Raw genomic sequence first — 9,124 nt, forward strand, 5'->3', positions numbered from 1 at the left:
AGCTCAGACTTGCTGCTAAGTTTAGAATTAAAGGGAAATAAAGCCACTAAAAACTGGAGAAATCAAAGTCATTAAGATTCCAGAAGGAAATCACATCTGTTTCTTGAAGTGAAGACGATATTATGTCAATGTTCTTAACCTCTCAAATCCAGGTTCATGACAGTAATGCCAATAAACTAGGTCCTCACCCTTTCTGATAAGATGGCTGGAAGTGGGAAGGAGTCCAGGTGTGGTCAAAGGCCCCACTCATACTGGGGTGGGTGGGGCTCAGAATGAATACAGTCAGGAGAAAGGACAAGTGAATGGAGAGCATGAGAAAGGGCACTGGCTCCCTCTAACCAATATGAGGCCTTTCTGCTGAACATTTCTACCAGCCGTTTATTTGGGAAGCCTTTCTCAGTTGTCAGAACACTTCTGCATCTGGCTTGACAAGAGCCCAGGAAGGTTATAGTTCTTCCAATTTTGTCATCAGCTAATAGGAATAAAGAGACTGGTCCAAGGGCATACACCTGGCAGTGTCCACTGAAGTGAGAATGAGGTCTCGTTTCTGAGGCCCACAGGCTCCTCCCAGCAGCCTTGTGAGTCTTGACCACTGATGTAGAATGATACCCCTGGGGTAGACTGCAGGCTTGACACAGCTCTTGGCCCCAGCTCTGCTGATTCAAGGGAATTAGCAGGGGAGGTCCCTCACCTGGGAGACCAGTATTTCTTTCTCTTGTCTCTTTCTTAATAGGCACAAGACATGAGATTCACATGGTCTTCATAGTTCCACAAGCTTAGTTGCTGGGGCATGTCAGGCAAAGAGCTGAACTTCAATCAGACCAGGGTTTTGACTCTGCCACTTACTAGCTGAGTCACCTTAGGTCGTTATCTCTGCTCTGGGTTTCCTCTTCTACTTAAAATGCAAATCTGGCATGTCTCTCTCCTGACCAAAACCCTTTAGGGAGGGCACCTATCCAACTAAAATTCAAGCAACTCCCCATTCAAGTCTGAGCCACCATCTGAACAGAAGAGAGAGGGACAGTCAAAAGGGGGTTCTATCCCTTCTTATCTGTTCTATTCTCAGCCAGGAGAGATGAGCAGACTGTGAAGGAATATACCCATTAATTAGGTTTTGTAACCAACAGCAAGAAGGCTTCTCCTGGGGCTGGGCTGGCCCTTGGTGGCCCCTTCCCCCTCACATCTGTCATTCTACTTGACCCAATGACTACCAAGTATCCCCGGGCAGCTTCCTTTTCTTTGATTTATTCTCAGGGTTGGTTTTTTTTTTTGTTGTTTTTTTTTTTTTACTTTATTTTACTTTACAATACTGTATTGGTTTTGCCATACATTGACATGAATCCACCACGGGTGTACATGTGTTCCCAAACATGAACCCCCCTCCCACCTCCCTCCCCATAACATCTCTCTGGGTCATCCCCATGCACCAGCCCCAAGCATCCTGTATCCTGCATCGGACATAGACTGGCGATTGGTTTCTTACATGATAGTATACATGTTTCAATGCCATTCTCCCAAATCATCCCACCCTCTCCCTCTCCCTCAGAGTCCAAAAGTCCACTCTACACATCTGTGTCTCTTTTGCTGTCTCGCATACAGGGTCATCATTGCCATCTTTCTAAATTCCATATATATGTATTAGTATACTGTATTGGTGTTTTTCTTTCTGGCTTACTTCACTCTGTATAATAGGCTCCAGTTTCATCCATCTCATTAGAACTGATTCAAATGTATTCTTTTTAGTAGCTGAGTAATACTCCATTGTGTATATGTACCACAGCTTTCTTATCCATTCATCTGCTAATGGACATCTAGGTTGCTTCCATGTCCTGGCTATTACAAACAGTGCTGCGATGAACACTGGGGTACATGTGTCTCTTTCAATTCTGGTTTCCTCGGTGTGTATGCCCAGCAGTGGATTGCTGGGTCATAAGGCAGTTCTATTTGCAATTTTTTAAAGGAATCTCTACACTGTTCTCTATAATGAGCGTTGGTTCTTTTGAGATCTCTTCTCCCTGTTATGTGTAGTTCTGACACAGTGATCTTCCCTAATCACCAGCCCAGGGACAGAAAGTGGGAGCTGTGTCTGTTTCCACACTCAAGCTGGACTTCCTATTGCTCAGATGCCCACCCTGCTGAAACAGTTCACCTCACATTTGGACTTGAACCCTTGTTTTGGGACTCGAATCCACATGGCCAGGACACAACCCTGGCCAAAACCCCATGGTCTTCCAACTGAGGTCACACATCTGGTTTCAGGACTCAGTGAAGCTTAGGCTCTTGATGTCTTGTCTCAGAAAGAATTCATTGAGAGACAAAGTGACAGGATTTAGAGAGAAACACACTCCAGAGATAGAGTGTGGGCCATCTCAGAAGGTGAGAGTGGCCTCAAAGCATGGTGCGGTGAGCTTTTATAGGCTGGGTAATTCCAGAGGCTAATGAATGGGAAGACTATTCCAACTATTTGGGGGAAGGGGTGGCGAGTTCCAGGAACTGGGCCACCGCCTACTCTTGGTCTCCGATGGTCAGCCTTGGCGCTGTCCTGGTGCCTGTGGGCATGTCATTTGCTTGCTGCCGTGTTGCTGTGCAGTCACTCAGCTGTGCCCAACTCTCTGAGACCCCAGGAAGCATGCCAGGCCTCACTATCCTTCACCATCCCCCAGAGCTTACTCAAAGTTAGTTCCATTGAGTCAGTGATCCCATTCAACCATCTCATCCTCTATCATCCCCTTTTCCTCCTGCCCTCAATCTTTCCCAGCACAAGGGTCTTTTCTAATGAGTCGGCTCTTTGCATTAGGTAGCCAAAGTATTAGAGCTTCAGCTTCAGCATCAGTCCTTCCAGTGAATATTCAGGACTGATTTCCTTTAGGATGGACTGGTTGGACCACCTTGCAGTCCAAGAGACTCTCAAGAGTCTTCTCCAACACCACAGTTCAAAAGCATCAGTTCTTTGATGGTCAGTCTATGGTCCGACTTTCACATCCATACATGACTACTGGAAAAACCATAGCTTTGACTAGGCTGACCTTTGTTGGCAAACTAATGTCTCTGCTTTTTAATATGCTGTCTAGGCTAGTCATAGTTTTTCTAACAAGGAGCAAGCATCTTTTAATTTCATGGCTGCAGTCACCACCTGCAGTGATTTTGGAGCTCAAGAAAATAAAGTCTCTCACTGTTTTCAGTGTTTCCCCATCTATTTACCACGAAGTGATGAGACCCAATACCATGATCTTAGTTTTCTGAATCCTGAGTTTTAAGGCAGCTTTTTCATTCTCCTCTTTCATTTTCATCAGAAGGCTCTTTAGTTCCTCTTTGCTTTCTGCCACAAGGGTGGTGTCACCTGCATATCTGAGGTTATTGATATTTCTCCCAGCAATCTTGATTTCAGCTTGTGTTTCATCCAGCCTGGCATTTTGCGTGATGTACTCTGCATATAAGTTAAACAAGCAGGGTGACAATATACAGCCTTGACATACTCCTTTCCCAGTTTGGAACCAGTCTGCTGTTCCATGTCCGGTTCTAACTGTTGCTTCTTGACCTGCATACAGATTTCTCAGGAGGCAGGTCAGGTGGTCTGGTATTCCTATCCCTTTAAGAATTTTCCACAGTTTCTCGTGATCCACACAGTCACCCTGCTTATTTAACTTATATGCAGAGTACATCATGAGAAACGCTGGACTGGAAGAAGCACCAGCTGGATTCAAGATTGCTGGGAGAAATATCAATCAATAACCTCAGATATGCAGATGACACCACCCTTATGGCAGAAAGTGAAGAGGAACTAAAAGCCTCTTGATGAAAGTGAAAGTGGAGAGTGGAAAAGTTGGCTTAAAGCTCAATATTCAGAAAATGAAGATCATGGCATCTGGTCCCATCACTTCATGGGAAATAGATGGGGAAACAGTGGAAACAGTGGCTGACTTTATTTTGGGGGGCTCCCAAATCACTGCAGATGGTGACTGCAGCCATGAAATTAAAAGATTCTTACTCCTTGGAAGAAAACTTATGACCAACCTAGATAGCATATTGAAAAGCAGAGATGTTACTTTGCCAACAAAGGTCCATTTAGTCAAGGCTATGTTTTTTCCAGTGGTCATGTGTGGATGTGAGAGTTGGACTGTGAAGAAGGCTGAGTGCCGAAGAATTGATGCTTTTGAACTGTGGTGTTGGAGAAGACTCTTGAGAGTCCCTTGGACTGCAAGGAGATCCAACCAGTCCATTCTGAAGGAGATCAGCCCTGGGATTTCTTTGGAAGGAATGATGCTAAAACTGAATCTCCAGTACTTTGGCCACCTCATGCGAAGAGCTGACTCATTGGAAAAGACCCTGATGCTGGGAGGGATTGGGGGCGGGAGGAGAAGGAGACGACCGAGGATGAGATGGCTGGATGGCATCACTGACTTGATGGATGTGAGTGTGAGTGAACTCCAGGAGTTGGTGATGGACAGGGAGGTGTGGCATGCCGCAATTCATGGGGTCGCAAAGAGTCGGACATGACTGAGCAACTGAACTGAACTGAACTGAACACAACACAGTCAAAGGCTTTAGAATAGTCAACGAAGCAGAAGTAGATGTTTTTCTAGAATTCTCATGTTTTTTCTATGGTCCAACAGATGTTGGCAATTTGATCTCTGTCTCCGTTGCCTTTTCTAAATCCAGCTTGAACATCTGGAAGTTCTCAGTTCACATACTGTTGAAGTCTTGCTAGGGGAATTTTGAGCATTACTTTGCTAGCATGTGAAATAAGTACAATTGTACAGCAGTTTGAGCACTCTTTGGCATTGCCTTTCTTTGGGATTGGAATGAAAACTGACCTTTTCCAGTCCTGTGGCTACTGCTGAGTTTTCCAAATTTGCTGGCATATTGAGTGCAGCACGTTCACAGCATCATCTTTTAGGATTTGAAATAACTCAACTGGAATTCCATCACCTCCACTAGCTTTGTTTGTAGTCATGCTTCCTAAGGCCCACTTGACTTCACATTCCAAGATATCTGGCTCGAGGTGAGTGATTGTTATCTGGGTCATGAAGATCTTTTTTGTACAGTTCTTCTGTGTATTCTTGCCACCTCTTCTTAATATCTTCTGCTTCTGTTAGGTCCATACCATTTCTGTCCTTTATTGAGCCCATCTTTGCATGAAAAGTTCCCTTGGTATCTCTAATTTTCTTGAAGAGATCTCTAGTCTTTCCCATTCCATTGTTTTCCTCTATTTCTTTGCATTGATCACTGAGGAAGGCTTTCTTATCTCTCCTTGCTATTCTTTGGAACTCTGCATTCAGACGGGTATATCTTTCCTTTCCTCCTTTGCCTTTTGCTTCTCTTCTTTTCAGAGCAATTTGTAAGGCCTCCTCAGACAACCATTTCACCTTTTTGCATTTGTTTTTCTTGGGGATGGTTTTGATCACCCCCTCCTGTACAGTGTTACGAACCTCCGTCCATAGTTCTTCAGGCACTCTGTCTGTCAGATCTAATCCCTTGAATCTATTTGTCACTTCCACTGTATAATCATAAGGGATTCGATTTAGGTTGTACCTGAATGGTCTAGTGGTTTTCCCTACTTTCTTCAATTTAAGTCTGAATTTGGCAATAAGGAGTTCATGATCTGAGCCACAGTCAGCTCCCAGTCTTGTTTCTGCTGACTGTATAGAGCTTCTCCATCTTCGGCTGCAAAGAATATAATCAATCTGATTTTGGTGTTGGCCATCTGGTGATCTCCATGTGTCAAATCTTCTCTTGTGTTGTTGGAAGAGTCTTCTCTTGTTGTGTTTGCTATGACCAGTGCATCTCTTGGCAAAACTGCATTAGCCTTTGCCCTGCTTCATTTTGTACTCCAAGGCCAAATTTGCCTGTTACTCCAGGTATCTCTTGACTTCCTACTTTTGCATTCCAGTCCCCTATAATGAAAAGGACACATTTTGGGGTGTTAGTTCTAGAAGGTCTTGTAGGTCTTCCTAGAACCATTCAATTTCAGCTTCTTCAGCATTACTGCTCAGGGCATAGACTTGGATTACCGTGATATTGAATGCTTTGCCTTTGAAAGGAACAGAGACCATTCTGTTGTTTTTGAGATTGCACCCATGTACTGCATTTTGGACTCTTTTGTTGACTATCAGGGCTACTCCATTTCTTCTAAGGAATTCTTGCCCACAGTAGTAGATATAATGGTCATCTGAGTTAAATTCACCCATTCCAGTCCATTTTAGTTCACTGATTCCTAAAATGTTGATGGTCATTCTTGCTATCTCCTGTTTGCCCACTTCCAATTTACCTTGATTCATGGACCTAACATTCCAGGTTCCTATGCAATATTGACTCTTAGAGGGCACAACAAAACCTTATGCACACAAGGACCCCACAAAATCCTGATCCAGACTTTCCTGTGAGTGTCCTGGAGTCAGGCCAATCTACAGGGAGGGAACACAACCCCACCCATCAACAGAAAATTGGATTAAAGACTTACTGAGCATGGCCTTGCTTGCCAGAGCAAGACCCAGTTTCCCCCACACCCAGTCCCTCCCATCAGGAAGCTTCCACAAGCCTCTTATCCTCATCCATCAGAGGGCAGACAGAATGAAACCACAATCGCAGAAAACTACCCAAACTGATCACATGGATTGCAGCCTTGTCTAACTCAAGGAAACTATGAGCCATGCCATGTAGGGCCACCCAGATGGATGGGTCATGATAGAGAGTTCTGACAAAATGTGGTCCACCAGAGAAGGGAATGGCAAACCCCTTCAGTATTCTTGCCTTGAGAACCCCATGAAAGCTATGCTGATGTGTTACAATGAGTATACAATGAAGCACAGGGTCTAGTGGAAGTCAGCTTGTCCGCCATCTTGAACTCTTTGGGTTCTAGTCTGTCTATGTCGTGTCCTTGGGCTATGTCATTCTTCCAAAGGTTGTGCCCTATCCCCTTCCCTCCTGTTTCACTACCTTGCAGTGGTGCCCATGAAGAAGCACCAACTGGAAGATCAACATGAAGTAGAGTAAAAATGAGACAACAGAACCATCCAGAGACCAAAACTTGTCCTAAAATTTTCCCTGTGTGACTATGGGGGCAAGGTCTCTACCCAGCTCTGCCCACATGTTCTCTGGGGCTCCTCACATTCCCTCTCCCCACCACACCTGGCCCTGAGCTCTTCTTCCTCCCCCACACTCACCCTCTCTTCTTTCTCTCTCTCAACTCACTAGACACTTGTCTTTTCTAAGAACTCTTCCAAAATTAGGAAGGGCATTGTTTATACAGTGGTAAAAGCATAACCGCTGGAGTCAAACAGACCTGGGCTATAATCTTAGCTCTGCCACTCGCTGGCTTAGTGATGCAGACAGGAATGCATCCTTCCCCATCTATAAAACATTAATAATTATGTCAACCTGGCAGGGTAGTAACAAGGATCAAATGGGACAATATTTGAGCCTCAATCAGGGTAGTTAACATTAGCTGCTGTAACAAAAATTCCAAAATCTTGTGGCTAGATACAGTAAGAGGTCACTACTCACTCAAGTCACAGGCTGATGTAGATTGGGTATCTTTCCTGTATAGCTTCTCTCCAAGAGGTGAGGTGATTCAAGGACCCCAGTTCCTTCCATTCTCTTGAAGTCCTCCAATCAGCCCCCTCCACTGGCTGACAGAATAGCAAAGACAGAGTTAAGAGGCCAGGCCAGGAAATAGCTCCCATCAGTTCAACTCTACATTGGTTAAAACCCAGTTACATGTTCCACCTAATTGCAAGGCAAGCTAGGAGATTTAGTTGTCATGTGTATCCAGGAAGAGGAAATGGGATTGCTAACCATCTAGCCAGTCTCTGATACTATATATTAAGTATTTAGCAGAAGGACTGATACACAGTAAGACCTCAGTACATAAAAGATACTATTATAATTACTCTCGATTGGTGCTGATATGAATACCAGAAATCACTGAACCTTAGCTGGACTTTTCACAACATTGAGATTGAAAACTGAATACAAACCAGAATAAACACTGAATTTCTTAAAAGAAAACTATATTGCAATCATACAGCTGACACAATTCCTGTTCTAGGTGCTTTCTTTGAGGCACCAGGATACACTGGAATAGTCTACATTTAACTGCTGACTCTGCCCCAAGCAAAACATTAAACTATGTCAGTCATGGTGGTTTCCTCTTTTTTAATTAGGGATGCTAATTTATCCACTTTACAGGATGCTTTTTTAAAATGCCACATTCCCTCTTATCTAAGCAAATAGTTCCCTCTGTCTGATCACTCTCCCTGTCTCTTCTTCACCCAGCCACCTCCTACTGATTCCTCAGGTCTCAGTGTAGATGTCACCTCCTCCAGGAAGCCTTCCTTATCCTCAGCCACAGTCAGGGTAGAGTGTCTGTTTCCTGTGTCCCCATGTGAGCCTGTACTTCCCTTCCCAGAACACTTACCACAGCATATTAAAAATCTGTTTACTTTCTGTCTCTAGCTGAGTGTTCATTTCTTGGGGGAAGGGACCTTGTTTTCATCACCATTTTATCCTCAGCCTCAACAATGTGCAGGCATATAATATCCCCAGGCACATAATGACTTGCAGTAAATTTGTCATAAGAATGTATTAAGAAAAAAAAGAATGAATTAAGAATCCTGATCCTTCTTAAAATGGTGAGAGGAGTATAGACTTGTAAACTCTTGCAACTCAACACAAAACTAAAAATAAAGACAAGTTTAGGAAGACACTGTGTAGCATATGCCTCCTTATAAAGGTCAACGGGAACTAAGAAGTCATTTCAGACAGTAGCCACACCCTTGGGTCATGCCTTGGTACTTGTGAGCAACCGGCCATCTTTCAATCTCTCAATTGAGCAGTGGAGGGTGCAAAAAATATCCTCATGCATTAAAAACCCTGGGACCCTTTTCCTCTGTGCTGATGTGAAAGTGTGACAAGAGCTGTCCACTTAAGGTGACCTTGACTGACCATATGTCTTGCTGGGCTTGCATATAGCACTCTCCACTACCTATGTGGCTGGTGCATCCCTGACCTTCAACGACCACTATCAAAAAATGATGTCTTTCTAGTCCCAAGGTAGACTCTCAGATGCAGGACTGGACTTCCATGCCCCACGCCTCTATCACACACACACACACAGTCTGAACCA

The sequence above is a fragment of the Ovis aries genome, chromosome 15 (genome assembly GCF_016772045.2).
Source record: "Ovis aries strain OAR_USU_Benz2616 breed Rambouillet chromosome 15, ARS-UI_Ramb_v3.0, whole genome shotgun sequence".
Taxonomy (NCBI): Eukaryota; Metazoa; Chordata; class Mammalia; order Artiodactyla; family Bovidae; genus Ovis; species Ovis aries.